Below are 17,971 nucleotides of genomic sequence, written 5' to 3'. Positions count from 1 at the left end.
GGGGGGGGGTCCCTAGACTTTTAATAGCTAGACGTTATATGACATCAGATTTATTTGGATATACATGTATTCACTGTTGTGATAAATTTGTCCTCAAAAGGCAAAAATGGTTGAGGTTAAAATGTCCCTGCATACCATATTAGCAAGATTGAGTAATGAAAACCAAGTCTTGTCATAAGTATTGCAATTGTGAGATTTTTTTAAAGGTAGGGGTTGTAAATTGTGAGTGTGTTCCTCTGGGAGCCAAAACGCTATAAAACTAGTTGGAGTTACATACATATCATAGATGTAGAAGATTGGAAGGGGCAGTTTAATTGGGGGTGAAAAGCTCCCCCCGGAAATGCTGAGGGAGGAGGGAGAAACTCCCAGGCACGTGTTGGAGATCAGAAGGCGATCCCTATGTTACACCTGACAGGTTTACAGGTAAATGGTGTGATGTTAATTAAAACACACCGCACTTAATTAAATACACCTGTTATAAATTATTAAAAGCCCTGTCCATTTCCGGGATCTAATTTCATTAACCCTTGTATTCCTTCTCGTCAATGTAGAATGTTCCAGATGAATGGCTGGATCACCATATTATTGACTAGTAGGGGAAACAGGAGAGAGTGTTAATAAAACGTCTGCTTCTACATGCTCATCCAGTTTATATTGATGCCCTTGGATTAATCTTGCTCTCAAATCTTGTTCTACATTTTATGATAAAATCATTATGTTTTTTTGTAGCCAAGAATGTGTATTTTGAAATATACATAAAACGTTGATGGGGAAATTTTACATTTTCAAACATAAGTGTTTGAATGTAATCCTGAAACTTCAAACAATTCAATTTCAGGTAGAATCTTGATTTGCCATTAAATTGTATCTTGAAGTATGAAGAGTTTTCTTTATGGTACATTGGGTTTATCATCCCTATAATATTCTGATGTGTCCTTGACAGCTAGCGTGTGTCCTTCAAAGCATCATCAACTTAAGGAGGTATGCTACCTTAATGTGGTAATTGATTCCCTCTTTTACAAAAAGAGTTCCACCCTAAAAGAACCTATACATTCTCCTACTGGTATATAACAGATAATTTGGACATGGTTCATTTCAAAATTGATCACACATTTGAAAGATACATGAAAATACTTTGATATTTAGAACATACAGATATGCTAATGATGAGCTAGCTAGCAGTAATGCTTTACAGAAAAGCATTTGTATAAATTGTTTGAATAATGAAACAAATCATGTCTTCATTCCAAATCGGCACAACCCGAAGTAATGATAAAAATTTATGATCAAGAGTTGACATTGTTCTATATTGATATTTACATGTTTTCTTAAATGTTTTGGCCCAAATAAAAATCCTGAATAAATAGTTGAGATTTTACATTATCACCCAAAAAATTGAATATTGAAAATTTAATAAGGAAGTGTTTATCATGTTCTGAAACAATACTTTATCTTCGTTGTTGAGATTTAACAGGCTGATGAATAATTAATCCCTGGTCAGACAAAATGTCCCCGCTTTAGAGTACTTACTTGTAAATATCTGTGTAAATATCCATGGAAGTATATCTGTTCTCCTACATGCTAACCACACAGAGATACCACCATGTACAGCTTCACTAACTTTAGTGCACTAGCCTTTTATTTAACCCACACACGCGCACACTAGCCTGTAGCACCGGTAATGGCGGAAATCATTATCCAGCCTATACCTATCTGTACCAAGAATTACATCATACCCTAATCTTTGAAAACACGAAATATGATGTCATATCTGGCCAAACTCTTTCGAGTTCCAAAGATCAAGAGGCTTGCTATCAGTCAATTAGGAAGTGTACCAGCTAGTCCTCGTTATGTAAAACCTAACAATATATCTCACAGTGGATAAGACAAAAGCACTGACAAATCGTTAAAATCAGATAATACGTTTAGTGTAAAATATAATTTTACAATTTTAAGTCAGTGTTAGGTAAGAATACACCTAAAGCTGGAAATGATTAGATCAGAGATAATACCAGTGCAGTGTTTCTGTCATTAAACACGTTATGTCTTATAGTGTGTGTGCCAATAATCACACTCTGACAGGTGTATAGCAGGGAATGTGTGTCGTGGAAACTAGGTACTATCAACACTGTTATGATAGAAGACTGAAACAGCTTCCAACCCTGTCAACACAAGGACAGAAGAACCAAGACAGTAATACCCTTCCGACAGTGAAACCTTCCTAATGGACTGCGTTCTGATTGTAAAATGAACTGGACTTAAGACCATACCTGTTATCCTGGTTACCAGTCTTGTTCGCGTCTGAGAACACTGATTGGAACATGATGAGGTGAAGAAAACTCCGGAAGTAGTCGTGTGTTTAGAATTGGAGATTTGATTTTCTCCTACTCTCGAATGTTAAGTCAAGTCAGAGCGTACACCGAAATAAAAAAACATTAATTACTCACGGAAACAAGCCGGCACTCCTTGTCTATCTGTGATCAACTTCTGCTCTAAACAGAAGCCACACCCAGAGACTGTAATCATGCAGATAGCTCTCCGTGCCCCTATTGTCAATCCAGATAGCCCTCAACACCCTAATATATGGCCAGATAGGCTACTGTATGGCTCGGTACCCTCTCCTGTCCTATATATGTAGCCAGATTGATAACCCACTGTATGGCTAGCTATAATATAGATCCCATACCAGCATTATTCAGGTATCTCATTATCATCCCATCCTAGTACTGACGTTTCACAACCCAGCATCACTGCCATAGCAAACTCATAAAATCAGCATATGATTTTCAGTGTTAGTTTATGTCCGTATCCATGACGACCAGGTGTAATTGAAAATGTCACAATCAATCTATAGCTATATAACGTGTGTATGTATTAAGGTAGACAGCCCTACAGTCAATGACACAGAAACCAACACTTCACTCGGCTATTGTCACGTTTAAGAGACAGGTGATTTGATCTAGAGCTGATTGTCAAGTTTTACGCAATACAGACGGAACACTTTGATAATTGTACCATGTGACTCCTAACGACACCTTATCGTGTACTGACACATGGCATACAGGTAAATGTATATGCTAACGCAGATGTTACCGAAAGATATATTTGTAATTAATTAAGGAAGTGCAAATCGGCTGTTCTGTGTTAATGTTATTAAAACCCGAAGTATTTTGTGATTCTTTCGATACATATACAAGAAGTAGAGGTGAATGGTTATATAGCTGCAGTGTTATAAATTTTATATTTCGGTTTAAGCAAACAAATGTTAAAATCAATCTTTTGAACTTATTTATATAGGCGGTTGTTCCTTACTTTTTATCAAAACGGTTGTAGTGTAAACAGACAGCTGTTAATTTACAAATAATGGGAAAAATAAACAGCCACACTGATATCGCTAGATAACAGAGCTACACATTGACTAAGGTTTCACTGTAAGTAAGGGAAAGCCTGGTAAATATTGATCTGAATGTATCAATAGCAAAAATAGTATTGGATTAGCATTCTATTATTTTGTATAAACCTGAATATATGTTCTTCAGTAGTATGATGTCTTAGAGAATTCAGCCACACTGATGTAGAAACATGTCACACAAGACACAATGGGTTTATATATTGTGAGGGATATTCCAGCTCAGCGGGAGGGATATTACTAGCTCGGAAGGTCTGTTATTATATATACCTATACACTATACTGAACAGTGATGTATACCAGGGTAACAGCTGGTGTGCTGACAAACACATCTATATTACAACATTCCTTACCTATGACAATAAGATTCTCTATCAAGGTAATGATAAAGGTACAATCCTCCCTGCCCATGTGTCTATAGGTCATGTCAGTTTCAGTAACCTTGGCGAGTCTGTAAAATTCTCCCTTCATTAGGTAATGTCGGTTTCAGTAACCTCTGAAAATTAGTAACACTCCCATTGTCAGTTTCATGCATTCGAGAATTAGTGAAATATCCCTCATCATTTATATTAAGGTCATGTCAATCTTGGAGAACTGGTAAAATCTCCAGTCGTTAGGTCATTTTAGTATCCTACATCAGAGAATTAGTCATGTATCCCATCATTATATGCAATTTACAAGGCTATGCATATCAGGATAAAGTGTATCTATATTTCTGTATTTTGACGATAAGTAATGTCTGCTATATTTGTTTTAAAGTGTTGGTTTCCTTAACCTCTCAAAGTTTCCTCAAACCTCTTGACAATTAATAAGTAATATTTCCTATTATTTTGAAGTGATCAGGATTGTCCATATCGTTATTCAGTGTTTCAGTTTTATTTTTCTCAGTTCCTGACTGACCTCTTACAATTAGAAATACTGCTTATCATTCTTGAATGATCAAGATTGTCCTTTTCATTACGAAGTTCATCAGTTTCTGCAACCTTTAATAATATTTGTAACCTTCTGAGAAATTAGTAACATTTCCTATAACTCTTGAATGATCTATAGGTTGTCCATTTCATTATGGAGTTTGTCAGTTTGTGTAACCTTTTACAGTTTCAGTTACCACTGGACAATAAGTAACATTTCCTAGCATTCTCAGGAATGATAAAAGTTGTCATAATGTCTGTTTCCATAACCTTGGACAATAATGTCTGCTTTTATTCTAGAATGATCAAGTTTGTCCACATCGTTATGAATCATGTACATTTCCATGACCTTTGACAATTAGTAATGACTGCTTTCATTCTGGAATGATCAAGGTTGTCTATTTCATTATGAGTTATGTCTGTTTCCTACCCTAAACAATTAGTAACATTCTGTAATGATCATGTACCTCCAGCTAAGTCCATTCTTGTGTCCGTCGCGTCAGTTTTGGTCTGTGTTGATTAGCCTCACTTCTGCAGGTGTAGCAGAATTATTTGCTCAATGAAAGGGTACAAATCATTGTTATATTGTAAGGGTATGTTACTTCAGTGGGGGTCCCTGTAAGTTAGGGTCCTAGTACTTCTAAGGTATATTGTATATGCACTTATATTTTTTCCACAATTTTTGAATGAGTCTTGTTGTCAAAAATTGATACATGAAATCCCCCAAAGCCTATTCCCATTATGCAAATGAAGTACTTTTGCTGTTAAATACACCACGTTGAAACTATAGCTTTGCATGTGTCACCCCCTACCTGTACATTTGTACCTTACAAGACTTGGAGCATGCACTTTGCAAGTTATATATTCACAAGGTGCATGTTGAAACAAATTTTGCGTGCGTCACTCCCTACCTGAACATTTGTATCTTACAAGTCTGGAAGCATGCGCACTGGAAGTTTAATTTAGAACATGCATGTTTTAACTGATTTTACATGTGTCACCCCATACCTGTACCATGCAGGTCTGACTCAAAAGAGACTTGAAGCGGTCGTATGTCATACCTGTATATACCTGTCAGCTAACTGACAGAACAGAGCTCTACCAGTAGAACACATTTTTATCAGTTTGACAATTTTATAGATGCGACACTGCATTACTCATTCTCATAATCATCAGGTGCACAAAGAAAATACGGGCAGTTTCATTATATTTTTTTCATTGTCAATGACCATTTTGTTGTCTTAAGTCAGCATCCTAAAACAAAGCTTTATTCAAGCCAATTTCAATCTGTTCTATAGATATGAATCATAATATCTTTTTTATAAGAAATGTTTTGTTATTTTTTTCTGAGAAATACATCATCTACCATGACGAAAAGAAACTTTTCATTCCAAAATTTTGAAGTGTGAAATTGACAGATTCGCCTCATCATGGCATTATTGGCTAAAGTTAATGTTGATCCAGTGTTTAGGAAAACTTGCTTGAGAAGTCGCAAAGTAGGTACTGTTAAATCAATTTTTCAGAAAACTTAGTAAAAGTTTATATTTCACTGGTCCTGTCTTCAAACAATCATCAATTGAATCTCAATTTATTGCATCTTAATTGTTAATTTTGATATTTACGTTAATGTTTTTTGTATTATTTTAGGAAGGGTTAAGTTAACAATGCTTTCAATAATTGGTCTACTTTGTGTGCTTACTGATCCTACAGATCACAAAACTAAAGCCAGCTTCTGTTTATCAGTGTTTAAACAGAGCTAACTAAATCTATAAACAAATAGAGTTATTTTCCATCATCCCTTGTCTTGTCTTCAGCAAATCTGAATGAAAACACTGTTCACCCACTGTGTTAGAAATTTATCTAAATCTATAAGCAAACAAGATTGTTTTTCGTATTTTATCATATACCTGCATTATTACTGGCAGAGGTTTCTTACGATCAAACAGATTTATTTTTAGAAACGTTTATGGTGCTTCTCAGAATACAGTCAAACATCATTATTCATCAAAATTGTTTTGGTTCTATGTCAAAGAGTCCAGAGAAATAATGATCTGTCTAGATAAATGTAGCGAAATATATAAATCAATCATCACCTACTTCATTAATTATTTATCTTCCTGGCTCACTAATGGGTTTCTTTCTTCATTGGGTATTTATGGGTTTGGTTAATTTATTGTGATAGAAGATATTTTATATATACCTTGTATATCCAAGCTCTCCGAGTCTACAAATAAATCCAATTGTACTGAAATGAAGTTTGTATATCCTGGCGCATCGTTTGTAAACTTATCCATTGTGACACGTAGTTACCTGAAGATGTCTAGATCTGGACTAGCCTGTCTGTACGTTTGTGACAGCTACATGTAGATTAGACCCAGTTTTTATCACAAGTGTACCCAACGACCCTTACTGTGATAACCAATATTGAAAGTTTGTGACATAGCTGTTGATAGAACGTTAAACAATACTAAACCAAACCATCTGTTACAACAGAAGTGGACGTACGACTGCTCTTTGTCTAATACCCTTGATCTATGTCAAATATGTAGATAGCTAATGGAGGTGAATGCTGTATTTAGGTTTACATAATTTGCATATTGATTAAGCCCATCTTATAATAAATTTTATTACAATGCTTCATATAATTAGTTTTTTAAACAATCCGACAAAGATAAATGTAATCTTGTTGTGTAACTTCATACATTTGACAGACATTTGACTAGGTGACTTTTTACAGGTTATTCATAATGTGTATATGCTGCGAGAATTAAAAAATAATTCTGACGTCATGAAGAAACAAAATCTTTCTTTTGTGGTTTTGTCTTGGCAGTTGTGGTAAACCAAACATATATTTACTGCATCAAACAGGATACAATGACATGTATTACGTCCTTAAAAAAATTATGTTAATTTATTTTTAAGACCATGTTGGACACATGCCTCTATTCAGTATGTCCCTTTGTAGTAGAGTGTATGCATGATGTCATCAGGGTTTGCTGTAAAAATAGCCTGACATTAAAAACCTCGGGGAGGGCACCGACAGCTAAGGTAGAAGGGGGGATCATATATAACTCAATGATGTGTCCTTTGTCCCATAGAAATACAATGTAATCAAATGTTACCAGCCAACTGAATTCCTCGCCATCACTAGTCAGTGCCAACTCAAAGTATTGTTAGCATCATAAATCAGTGCCTAGATTTTTTGAATTATCTTTCTTTGCCTTTCATGTCGTAAAATATACAAGAAAATCTGAAATTTTATGGCGATTATTTTCAGTGGCACATTTTAAAATCTTCTACATGCTACTTCAATAACGTTTACATTCGTTTGTTCTTGGAAAAGTCCAAAAAAGATTCATTTCTACATTCTATCATATCTTGGTTCTCCCGTTTCTAAGCCAAAGGAGAACTCCCTGCTGTTGATAATGAGTTTCATCGGAATTTATCGGAACCTTGGAAAGATAAAAGACATTGACCCCTTATACCTGGAACACTGTTCTCTACAGCAAAGTTCCCGGTTCTTAGAGGGGGCCTATTTTCTCTGTTTGATAGCGCAATTATTTTCAAAGGATACAAAACCACAAAAAAGTTTCCTCCCGAGATTGGATATAAAACATTGTGGTGTGTTTTAAATAGCAATCAAACGCACACCTGCAGAATGTGCATCTGCCATTTCTAAAACGTAATGGTTAGTGAGTGACTTATACATTTGTGAGGGGTAATGGAAGTAGTAAGGTCCGGTATGACATGATTAATGTATGATTGGAAACGAATTTACGGAGGAATGTCAAACTGTCACTCGGCATAACATTAATTTAAAACTGAAAAATTCCAAAAGTGTTGAATAGAACAACAGGGGGTTCAAAACTGAGAAAACATCAGGCTGAAAAACTGGAAAATATTAAGTTGAAACTGAGGTAAATTTATATGGTAAATGTAATGCAAACTGATCGTGTAAAGAAGGAAAAGAATAAAAATACACGTAATAAAATGAAAAAGAAATTGTCTTCAATTTTAAGAGAAAAAGATATTTTCAGATTCAAAAATAATTTTCCAGTTTTGACCTTCATTTCCTGCTGAAACAGTGTACACTATGACCTTCACGTTAATTAAGGAAAAACACATTTCCTAACATTGATCAATATTTTGATTTGTCTAGTACATGCTTAAACAATAGATTCCTGGTTCCTGACCCGGGAATGCCTGATGAACTATTTAGAGCAAGGTTTCAAATACACCAATACATGTATTGAGGCGTCCATCAAGTAAATTGTAGGTGGTATGCGACCACACGACTCTATCTCGTGCTGCTCGCACTTGCAATGCGCCACATTCAGTACCTACCAATATATTTAGAGGGATGAGCCCCAAGGGATCAACTGGTGCTGAATTGTCCAGAAGCATGCATCCTCCTAGCCAGTAGGTCTCCACTAAAAGACCACTACACACTTTTGATGCTAATTCTCTACGACATCGACCCAATTATTGTCCTCGAGTTTCCATCCCCTAACATTGTCAAAGCCACTTCCAGGCCAGTAACTCTATTATAAAACTCACTGATTGCTTATACTGAAAACTAGTGAGGACCTATAGGCACCCCAATAATTTTTTATCTCTCTAGATAATATCAATAACCTTTCTCCACGATAGCTGTATCTTCTGATGACTGAACTAATGCTGAATACGTAATAATTCTCCAAGGTTTCCAGGAATATATATACACAATGTATCTATTAGCGTGACACTAATCTGCGTCCACATTTGCTTTCCACATGAATGCAAAATGAACAACGAAATTCTGAAACTTTCCTAGTATATAGTATACAATGTATCTATTAGTCCACATTGGCCTTCCACATGACTGCTAAATGATGAAATTCTGTAAGCTTTCCTGGTATATAATATACAACGTATCTGTTAGCATGGCCTGTTGATGTCCATGGTTGCCTTCCGCATGGCTAGAAACAACACACTGACAGGGTCAATACCAGCGCTATGTCTTGTAGCAGTCGAGGATATTACTTGTTCCCAAAGATAGTAATCTATTTACCATATATAGCCATCTCGTGTCCTAATTTGTTATAGATTAGGACAAGAATTGTTCCATCGAGGCCAACAGTGGGCTGTTTCCTCTCGACGTTTCTCGTCATATTTGGCCAATGCTTTGTCAATAGGTTCTAGATGTAGACCAGTGCTTGACTGATTCTCCGTCTATATTCAAATACACAGAGATAGCAAATGTCCGGGTCAGTGCCTTATGTATGGTTATACTTCCTGTGTCTCTCCGGAGACCAGTTATCAGTAAGTGTTCGGCACTCTTTGTAATTCCTTTTGAGCTCAGAATCGCAGATCTGTTATCGACTTGATAAGCAGTGAATGTCACTGTCCACTGTATGTATTCCCCCTATCATAATCTTTTAATCTACCAGGTAGGTATACCTTCTCCGAGTCTAACTTTGGACTCTCCTCATAACACTGGGTTCCTTAAAGCTTCAAGAATATTAGAGACTATGCAGAATGTTATATATTCCTTTGTAGTAGACATAACATCACACAGATTCATATACAAACAGTTTTTGTTCTGGAATACATTGTACCAGAATCTAGCTCATTAAATTTGAATACTGAACATAAATTCAATATCTGAAGTTTAAAAACTGTCTATAAGACAAATCTGTATTGCAGTATTGTGCTGGCATAATGAATCAAATCCTGAGGTGATTGCTGTAGATCCAGAGTTTAAATTTCTCGGATTGTATTAGGTGGTGTCATTTGCTAACATAGACAATTGGTGCTATCTGCTGTTACAGAATGCTGTCTGCATGCTTCGTACTGATCACGAGTTCAAAAATTTCAGATTTATCCTAATCTATAATTGGAGAACGTGTCAGTGAGGTACAGGAAGTTTAAATATATGACTTTGTGTCACGTCCTCTTTTAATTACCAGGTAGGTCAGCTTTTATCATGAAAATGTATCATAACTTACAAGTCATATATAGTATATATATAGCCTAAAGGAACAAAAGAAATCCATTGCAGACATTTGGCACAAGCACATGCATGTTATATGCCTGGTGTAGTCTTGGTAAATGAAACTTATATACCCAGCCACAGGCAAAAACATTGTATCATATCTGAGCTTGAGGCTATACCTAAGACAGCTAGAATTACTTTCGAATGGCCTGTGGACTGATTTAGGAATGCGATAGGGGACAAACTTATTGATAATACTCATGCACCAGCAAGTGTCAAATGGATAGGAAGTATTCATATATCAGAATACTTACTGCCAATACACATCAAAGAATAACCCTGCACGCTGCAACCCAAGCGCTGCAATCCTAGCGTTACAGGCAAACAGGAGCTAATGAATCGGGTCAACGAGCACTCAGACAATACTGACAAATTGGGATACATCGTTAGTAATTGCTATTTGACTGAGTGGAGTTAGAGTTATGGCAATCTCAGTAGAATTGTGTGTCTAGGTGCGAGGGGACTGCGGGGCAATCAGTTGATGTGATCTACTAGGAATATCAGCTAAATGTCAACAGTCACTAAGTTGAATTTAAGGCAATTGACTTTTGCACCCAGGAGCTCGGACTACCTGGCATGGGAGGGGAGATGATCATACGGGCTTTTATCTCAAGCTGTTTGGGTGTACAGTAATGTGTTTACCTAGAGTTAAAGTGCATTGATCATGAATAGACCGGTAAACAATCCAAAGATTGTTTTCTTTAGTCTGTAATCCCCAAAACACCACAGGCTTCTATGACAGAGTAAAAATTCCACAGCTCAGTTTAGAAGCCTCCTGTATAGTTTGACCTGATCATGATCTGCTTATTATAAGGATAAATCATTTGGACTAAAGACTTGTTATCTTGTTCTGATTAAATCCCATGTGTTTTCAGGGTAGTGAACTGTAGAGGAGAATTCAGGTGAACCGATTAATCCAAATCTTGGGAGATTGATGGCCCTGTCAATAGACTGCCTCACCCACCCCCACCCCCNCCCTGGAATATTTGGACTTGTGATAATTTTGATCACTTACATTTCTGACCGTAAATTACAAACTAGGGGGTACAAACTAGTTGAAAGTGCATGCAGCTCTGAAAAATTATTTGCAAAAAACTTTGGGGCCAGTAGCCAGCCTAATTAGAGAATTCCCTAATATAGAATATAGATGCTTGATTCTAAGAAAGTAGACGCTATATAATAGCTATATATATAGGTGTTTGTAGTAGACTTACCGAAGCTTGTCTGCCAGACTGATGATTCTAGCTATATATATAGGTGTTTGTAGCAGACTTACCGAAGCTTGTCTGCCAGACTGATGATTCTAGCTATATATATAGGTCTTTGTAGTAGACTTACTGAAGTTTGTCTGCCAGACTGATGCTTCTTCCAACTGGTACAGATCAATTTGATGTTGGATTATTACTTCAGGCAGGGCCGATGTTTGTCCATGTAGCAAACTTTACAGGGAAATGAAGACAACAGGCCAGATCTGTTATACACACTGGGCCATCAACAGTCAGATGGGCCATAATTATTGTGTTCATGTCCAGCTGGGACTGGTACAATGGACAAGTGGACATTTCAAATAAAAATCAGCATCTAGATATTAATGGCTTTTCTTGACAATGGAGGCCTTAATTTGTTCAAATAAGTGATGAAAGTTCTATAAATACTGACACCTTGACCCTAAGCCTGCTGCACTGCACTTCTCCTCCCCATTCTCCCTCCCAACATGGCCATAATGAACCCCAGACATCTGTCAGTAAGGATCTGTTCATAGAGCCCCTCCCACAGAGCCCCACCCCCTGTCAGCCCTCTGTTGTACTTTGATATTTCTATATTTATCATACAGTTTTCTACACTTTATCACTGTTATAAAGGATATAATTCTGGTCATCCTCCCTATGTAATATCAACAAAAAGACATCAAACACCCCTTCCCCTTCCCCCTTCCCCCTTCCCCCTTCCTCTCCCCTCCCCTCCCCCTCCCCTAATCCCATTTGCTTCCCTCCCATCCCTAGAAGAACCATTCCTTTAGAGAGGTATATAAAGGTAATTGTTCCATCCCCCAACCGAACTACTCAGTAGTGGAACGATGTAAAACCTCTAAAACAAACAAACAAACAAACAAACAAACAAAATTCCCCTACACATGACCATTCTTCATCCCATGAAAACATTTTCCAATCCTGAGAACAGATATAGAGACATACATATTGTACTTGTCTGCTGCCTTTACTTGTATCAGTGTAAAAAAACCTAACGAACAGTCCTCCCTATCAGTCAGCCTATGGAGCCCCACCCCAAATATAACTGCCATTACTGCAGGGCACCTGTCTGTCACTGACCCAGTCACTGACCCTGGTCAGCTGTTTATTACACTTGATACAACACCTAACCCTTGACTTTACACACAGACACAACACTCCGATGCCAGTTTAGATGTCATCAATTACACATTAACAGTTAACGATGACAACTTATCAGAGATGAGATGAGGAGGTTGTGGGCCTGTTGATCAATTAATCAACAATTTGAGGAAAAACAGCAAGAAAGGGAAAACAATTTATTATCGCTCCAATGATTATATTTGGATTCCTTTCACATTAGAATGGTTCAAATACAAAATAAAAATATCAATCTTTATAAATAGAAAAACTATCACTAAATTATGGTCTTACCTCATAATGAAGATGAAGTTGGTTTATAATCCATTTTATCCGAGAAGTCTTAAACACTGAGGACAACCAGCTCGGTAGCTGAGTTTTGTACAGAGAGGAAACTAATGCATTTGTACTAGCAGGATATGATCTTCCCAACAAGTTCCTGTAATTATGTGTCTGACATTTATAATCCCAGGGGGCTTTGCTGGGACAATACCATAGTCCCTGTCATTATCTGGTGGAACACACAGTCCAACCAGGCGTGAAGGATACCCAAGAGCCAACTTCACATGCACTTGTGTCACTGAATGCATGTGCAGTGATAATTATAGCACAATATAGCTGTCAGCTTTGACATCCTGTGGTGTAGAAATTTCCGGACATGTAGTAAATATCTTTTAAATTGAGGTTTATTTACATAACTGATCAGAAGGATTTCCATTTCGTAAATGTCGTCGGCAATATTGTAATTATATACCCGTATAAAGCAATTCAAATTCTGTTTTAAAAAAATTGTGATTTGTTGAAGATTTTTGTTATTAAGTATTTCCTTTTAAAATGGACCTTTAGCCTGATTGGAATTTTCATCTCCTTTCCCTCTGGGGAAACGTCTGAAAATCTGTCATAAACTGAGGTATTTTAAATATCCGATTGACAAGTTAATAATAACACTGTTTTATATTAGGGCCATAATAAAAATTCATTGATGTTAGCACATTTGTAATGAGCTTTAATACTCAGACTACAAAATAACCATATTTTTCTTTTTATGAACATAAATATGGCAGTTAATATGGTTATTGTAAAATCAATAAATTTCTTTTTATTATCACAATTAACAAAGGACAAACTTTAAGGCTTTAGGCAACCTTCATATGACATCATGTTCTTCATTTATAGGAGAGTTCCACAATATTTTTTATGGTTAAGAAGTTGGGTCAGGATTTATTGGTGACACATGCGTCAAAACATTGCCTCCAGGTTATTTTAAATCATTAGAAAAGGGTGTTAAAAATACGGGAGGTAACTCATGATATAAATCATAGGTTTAATGTGTAGGGTAGGATATGCCCTTAAGGAGTTTTGAAACTATCTGAAATGGTAGAACTTTACCAGACATTGGATATTAACACAAAAGCTGCAACAACAGTCTAGTAATGCGCATGGTTGACAATGTATATGAATGCATGTGACTGCATGATGTAAGTTGGAACACAATGTTTCAGAGAGATTTTCAACATTTATAGACTTACCAAGCAAACAGGACAGAGAGTTAATGTACATACACAGACAGATCATATCAGCTGTGATGAAGTAATATATGGGAATTGATTTTGATTGTCTGGTGTACAGAGAGAGATATAGAAGACCCCGGGGTAATGCCTTTGTATTTATATATACAATATATATGTGGTGAAACACAGGCCTGCATGAGCAGGTGTGATATCTTTGTCACGTCAATATCAAACTATTATTTTAGGGAGACATCATTAATATTGTCACACAGAAGTTTCTCATTTTATATTAGAAATAGTTGTCATACAATTACTATGTTCTAGGAAGAATTCATCCCAACACAACTTCACCCCTAAAGTCACATTTGAACCTTACCATATCAAAGACTGGGAAAGTCCAATCTAAAAATCTAGGTGTGAATGAGTTAAGTTCAGTCTCTTAAGTGTTCTAGATAGAAATCATTGCCACACAATTTTCTTATTGTAAAAGAAATCCTCATAATTCAAATTACTTAATACCGGAGGTATCATTGTCACCAGATTTTCTTACTTAAGGGAGAAATCATTATAGAAATCACAAAAAAATCTCTTCCACAAGAGTGCAGTCAATATGACAAAAGTCACAATTTCTCTGTTGAAGGGGTTGGGGGGAATGGAGAAATCATTACTGCATATTAAGTGTGACCTGGGTCATATTTTCTAAATTGAGAAGAAATTAAAAGTCAAATGATCATTGATTGTTGGGGAGAAGTCATCCTCACATAATTAAAAGGTCAGAAGTTCAGGGCCAATCTGTTTCTATTCCACTAACAGTAGTGGGGTTAGGTAACAAATTGGGTGGTGACAGAAGTTAGGTAATGACCCACAATGCCTTGTCAGAAGGCCCTTAACACCATCAGGGCCCAATTGTTACAAGTCTTGTTAGCTTAACAAGATCTAACTTTTTATTTTCATGGAGCCTTTTTACATAAATTTCCAAAAAAAATAGATTTATCTCCATTTCTCTAATTGTGAATCTATAGAATGCTAATATTTGTGAGTTTTGTTCTGAATTTTGATGTGAAAAAATTGATATTAATGTAAACTTTGTTTAAGAAATGTTGGTAAGCTTACAGTACTATGTGTTTCTATGCTCAAAATTGCCAGCAGGACTTCTCTGATTGGAGGAAGAATAACTTAAGTTGATGTAATCCTCCAATTATCAGTGAAGTATGAAAACAGCCATGAAATCTCCTAATACTATCCCAGGAACCTGTGAAACCAGTCACTGTTACTCCAAGGGTGGCCGTGATACTCATAGCCAACAATCTATTAGGAGTTATTTGAGTAATAGCATTATCATAGATTAAAACACTTGAGCTCTTATACCTGTCAAAGCATGATTTATTCATAAAGTGTTTTAATGTTGTTTAATGTTTGCTGATAGAGATTTATTAATGATTTTTCTGATAAAAGCTCAATAAATTTGAAAGTAGTTTGTGATTTGAATTTAATTAAAATGAAATTATTGAATTAAGTATAGCTGTTTATCCTTGAACAAAGCTACAAAAAAAAATCAATAAAAAAAATATGCAGACAAAGCATAAAACTGAATTTAATTGAAACAGTCCAATTAGAAATAAGAAGCTACATATATCATGGTTTAGATGAATTATGAGAGATTTTAAATTGTTATGCATTATTTCTGACATTAACAGAAAACAAGGATGGGTTTCCTGAAACCCTTTGAGAGTTTCCTTATGATAACAGTCTACTATTTCTTCTGTGTAAAAGTAGTCGATGGTGTTACATTGCAAGGAAAGAGTGCATCTCAAGAGGATGCCAAATTGATCGGGATGTGTTTGAAGCATGAAGATGTCTGAGGCCTATTGACCAGGAAACATCAGCATAACCGCACGAGTGTGTTTGTTGTTCCTCGCGTTCCTGCGTTAAAACATTATTTATAGCTGAATTGTCTGACCGGAATAGCTCTTGTATAATACTGTAACTTTTCAACAGTGCTTTGATATTTAACGTAATCAAAACCTGCAGAAAACTCACATGTAATGGGTTTAAATCGGATTGAATCATTACGAAACTTGCACAACAATGCTAAGGCATTCAGTGTATGGTTAGCTTTACATTGAGTTTACAGAAATATTATATGCACATTTTGTTTCCCTAAATATGTCAAAATTCATTACAAAATTTGAAAAACTATATTTTTAGGAATATAATATGTATGAAATCAGATGATCAAAAATAAATGCACAGTTAAGAAAGCTGAGGTCAGAAAATATTTAAATGATTGACTCGGAAGATAACCAAGCTTTACACAACAGAATTTCGTAATACAGATCTTTTTACAATGTACTTGATACTAAAATGTTTACAGCATGTTTTGTTAGAAGTCAGGTGCAAACACTTGCACTGAATTCTCATAAACAGAAGTTCGAGAAGGGAAATAGATTCCTGGCTTGCGCTTTTGTTTACTTGGGATCTAAGTGGAAACACATAGCCAATTTCTCTAATGAACCAAACTCATGGTGACGTACAGAATGTTTTTTTTCTTCACATTTTTGTAAATCTACATGTGGTATATTGGCCCACGCAAGTGTTTCTTGTAAATTATAAGGATAGATATTTCATATACCGATTATAATACGGATGAAGAATTCAATAATGGTAGTGTCTAGAATTCGTGAAGTGTTATGACATTTCATTATAATCAAAATTTAAACAAATATATTTGTTGAGTTTCGGGGGAATATATCGTAACAAATTAAATTGGGAGTAAAATTTCAAAAACTATGTATATTATATATCTGAAGGTAAAATTTGATATCATATTAATTTTGTAGTATATAGCACTCTATTTGGTTGCCACCCATCCATAAACCTTTATGGGTATGATATCGTTAACGTGAGAGGTGGGACAAATATAGATTTATAGGTGTTGTCCTCAGCCTAGTAGACTTCGCGGTGTCACAAAGCATTTACAATTAAATTAATGCAGTGTTACAGTTCTGAATAATCGGCAGCTGACTAATCAAGAAGTGTTGTGTAATCCGAACTTTTAATATATAACTCTAGACTTCACTGTTTGAATAAAACATGCAACCTTGTGCAGCAGTTAAAAATCTTTTATATTCCTATCAAAACTTTGCATCTGCAGATGTCAGTTTATATAGGTGCCACTGTGTTTAGGAGTAAATTTAATTAAGTTTTGGAGATGTGTTAAAAGCTTTTAGAAAAACAGTTTTTTCATGCACAAATCCCAGCTCAGGTACAAAGAAGGGTTTTCTGAATCCCTTTATCAAGATGTGTGACATGCATGTATATATAGATGTACAGTCTGTCAGTTCTGTGCGAGCTGTAGTAAGTAATATGGTTACTGTTATGTACATACACAGAATTATGATCATAGTAAATTTCTCCTAACATTATGTCCTGTCATCTTGGCAAAACAATATGTAGTAATGTTAGATCCAGAGGGTGATCAGGGCAGGATATTCAGGGGAGGGCCGGGGGTCCAAATGTGCCGGGAAGTTTCTATGTGAGAAACTGTCAAAATGTATGGTTTTAAAAACAAAATAGCACACTGGGAACCAGAAAATGTTTCCTGGACCTCAAACACCCTCTGGTTCTATACGATTAAATTTTGAAGAGTTCACCAGTACAGCAAGTGTATACGTAACGGATATTCCTTATATCATTGATAATTAATCTATGATTCAACCTGCCTTCTACAAATCATC

The 17,971-nt window shown here is 35.8% G+C and overlaps 2 protein-coding genes across 9 annotated transcripts in view; one reads left to right on the top strand and one right to left on the bottom strand.

The window, feature by feature from the left end:
• LOC110440359 (protein YIPF5-like) overlaps positions 1-17,971 on the top strand; it is a 93,710-nt gene that overhangs the window by 24,636 nt on the left and 51,103 nt on the right. The window lies entirely within an intron of this gene.
• The window catches only part of LOC110440357 (leucine-rich repeat-containing protein 24-like), a 44,763-nt gene that overhangs the window by 7,428 nt on the left and 19,364 nt on the right, over positions 1-17,971 (bottom strand). Inside the window, exon 1 of one of the 8 annotated variants that reach the window (XM_021483384.1) lies at positions 13,018-13,293. The exons of 3 other annotated variants lie outside the window; for them this stretch is intronic. The gene's annotated coding sequence lies outside the window, so the exon portion shown is untranslated. Of the gene's footprint in view, positions 1-1,530; positions 1,746-2,447; positions 3,063-6,520; positions 6,860-8,664; positions 8,984-13,017; positions 13,294-17,971 lie in introns of those variants that run through there. 4 more of the 8 variants (XM_021483385.1, XM_021483378.1, XM_021483387.1 and 1 more) reach the window with 4 other exon arrangements.

This window comes from Mizuhopecten yessoensis, unplaced genomic scaffold (genome assembly GCF_002113885.1).
Source record: "Mizuhopecten yessoensis strain PY_sf001 unplaced genomic scaffold, ASM211388v2 scaffold11179, whole genome shotgun sequence".
Classification (NCBI taxonomy): Eukaryota; Metazoa; Mollusca; class Bivalvia; order Pectinida; family Pectinidae; genus Mizuhopecten; species Mizuhopecten yessoensis.
Note: the sequence above shows the minus strand (reverse complement) of the source record. Positions and strands in the feature narration are given on the sequence as shown.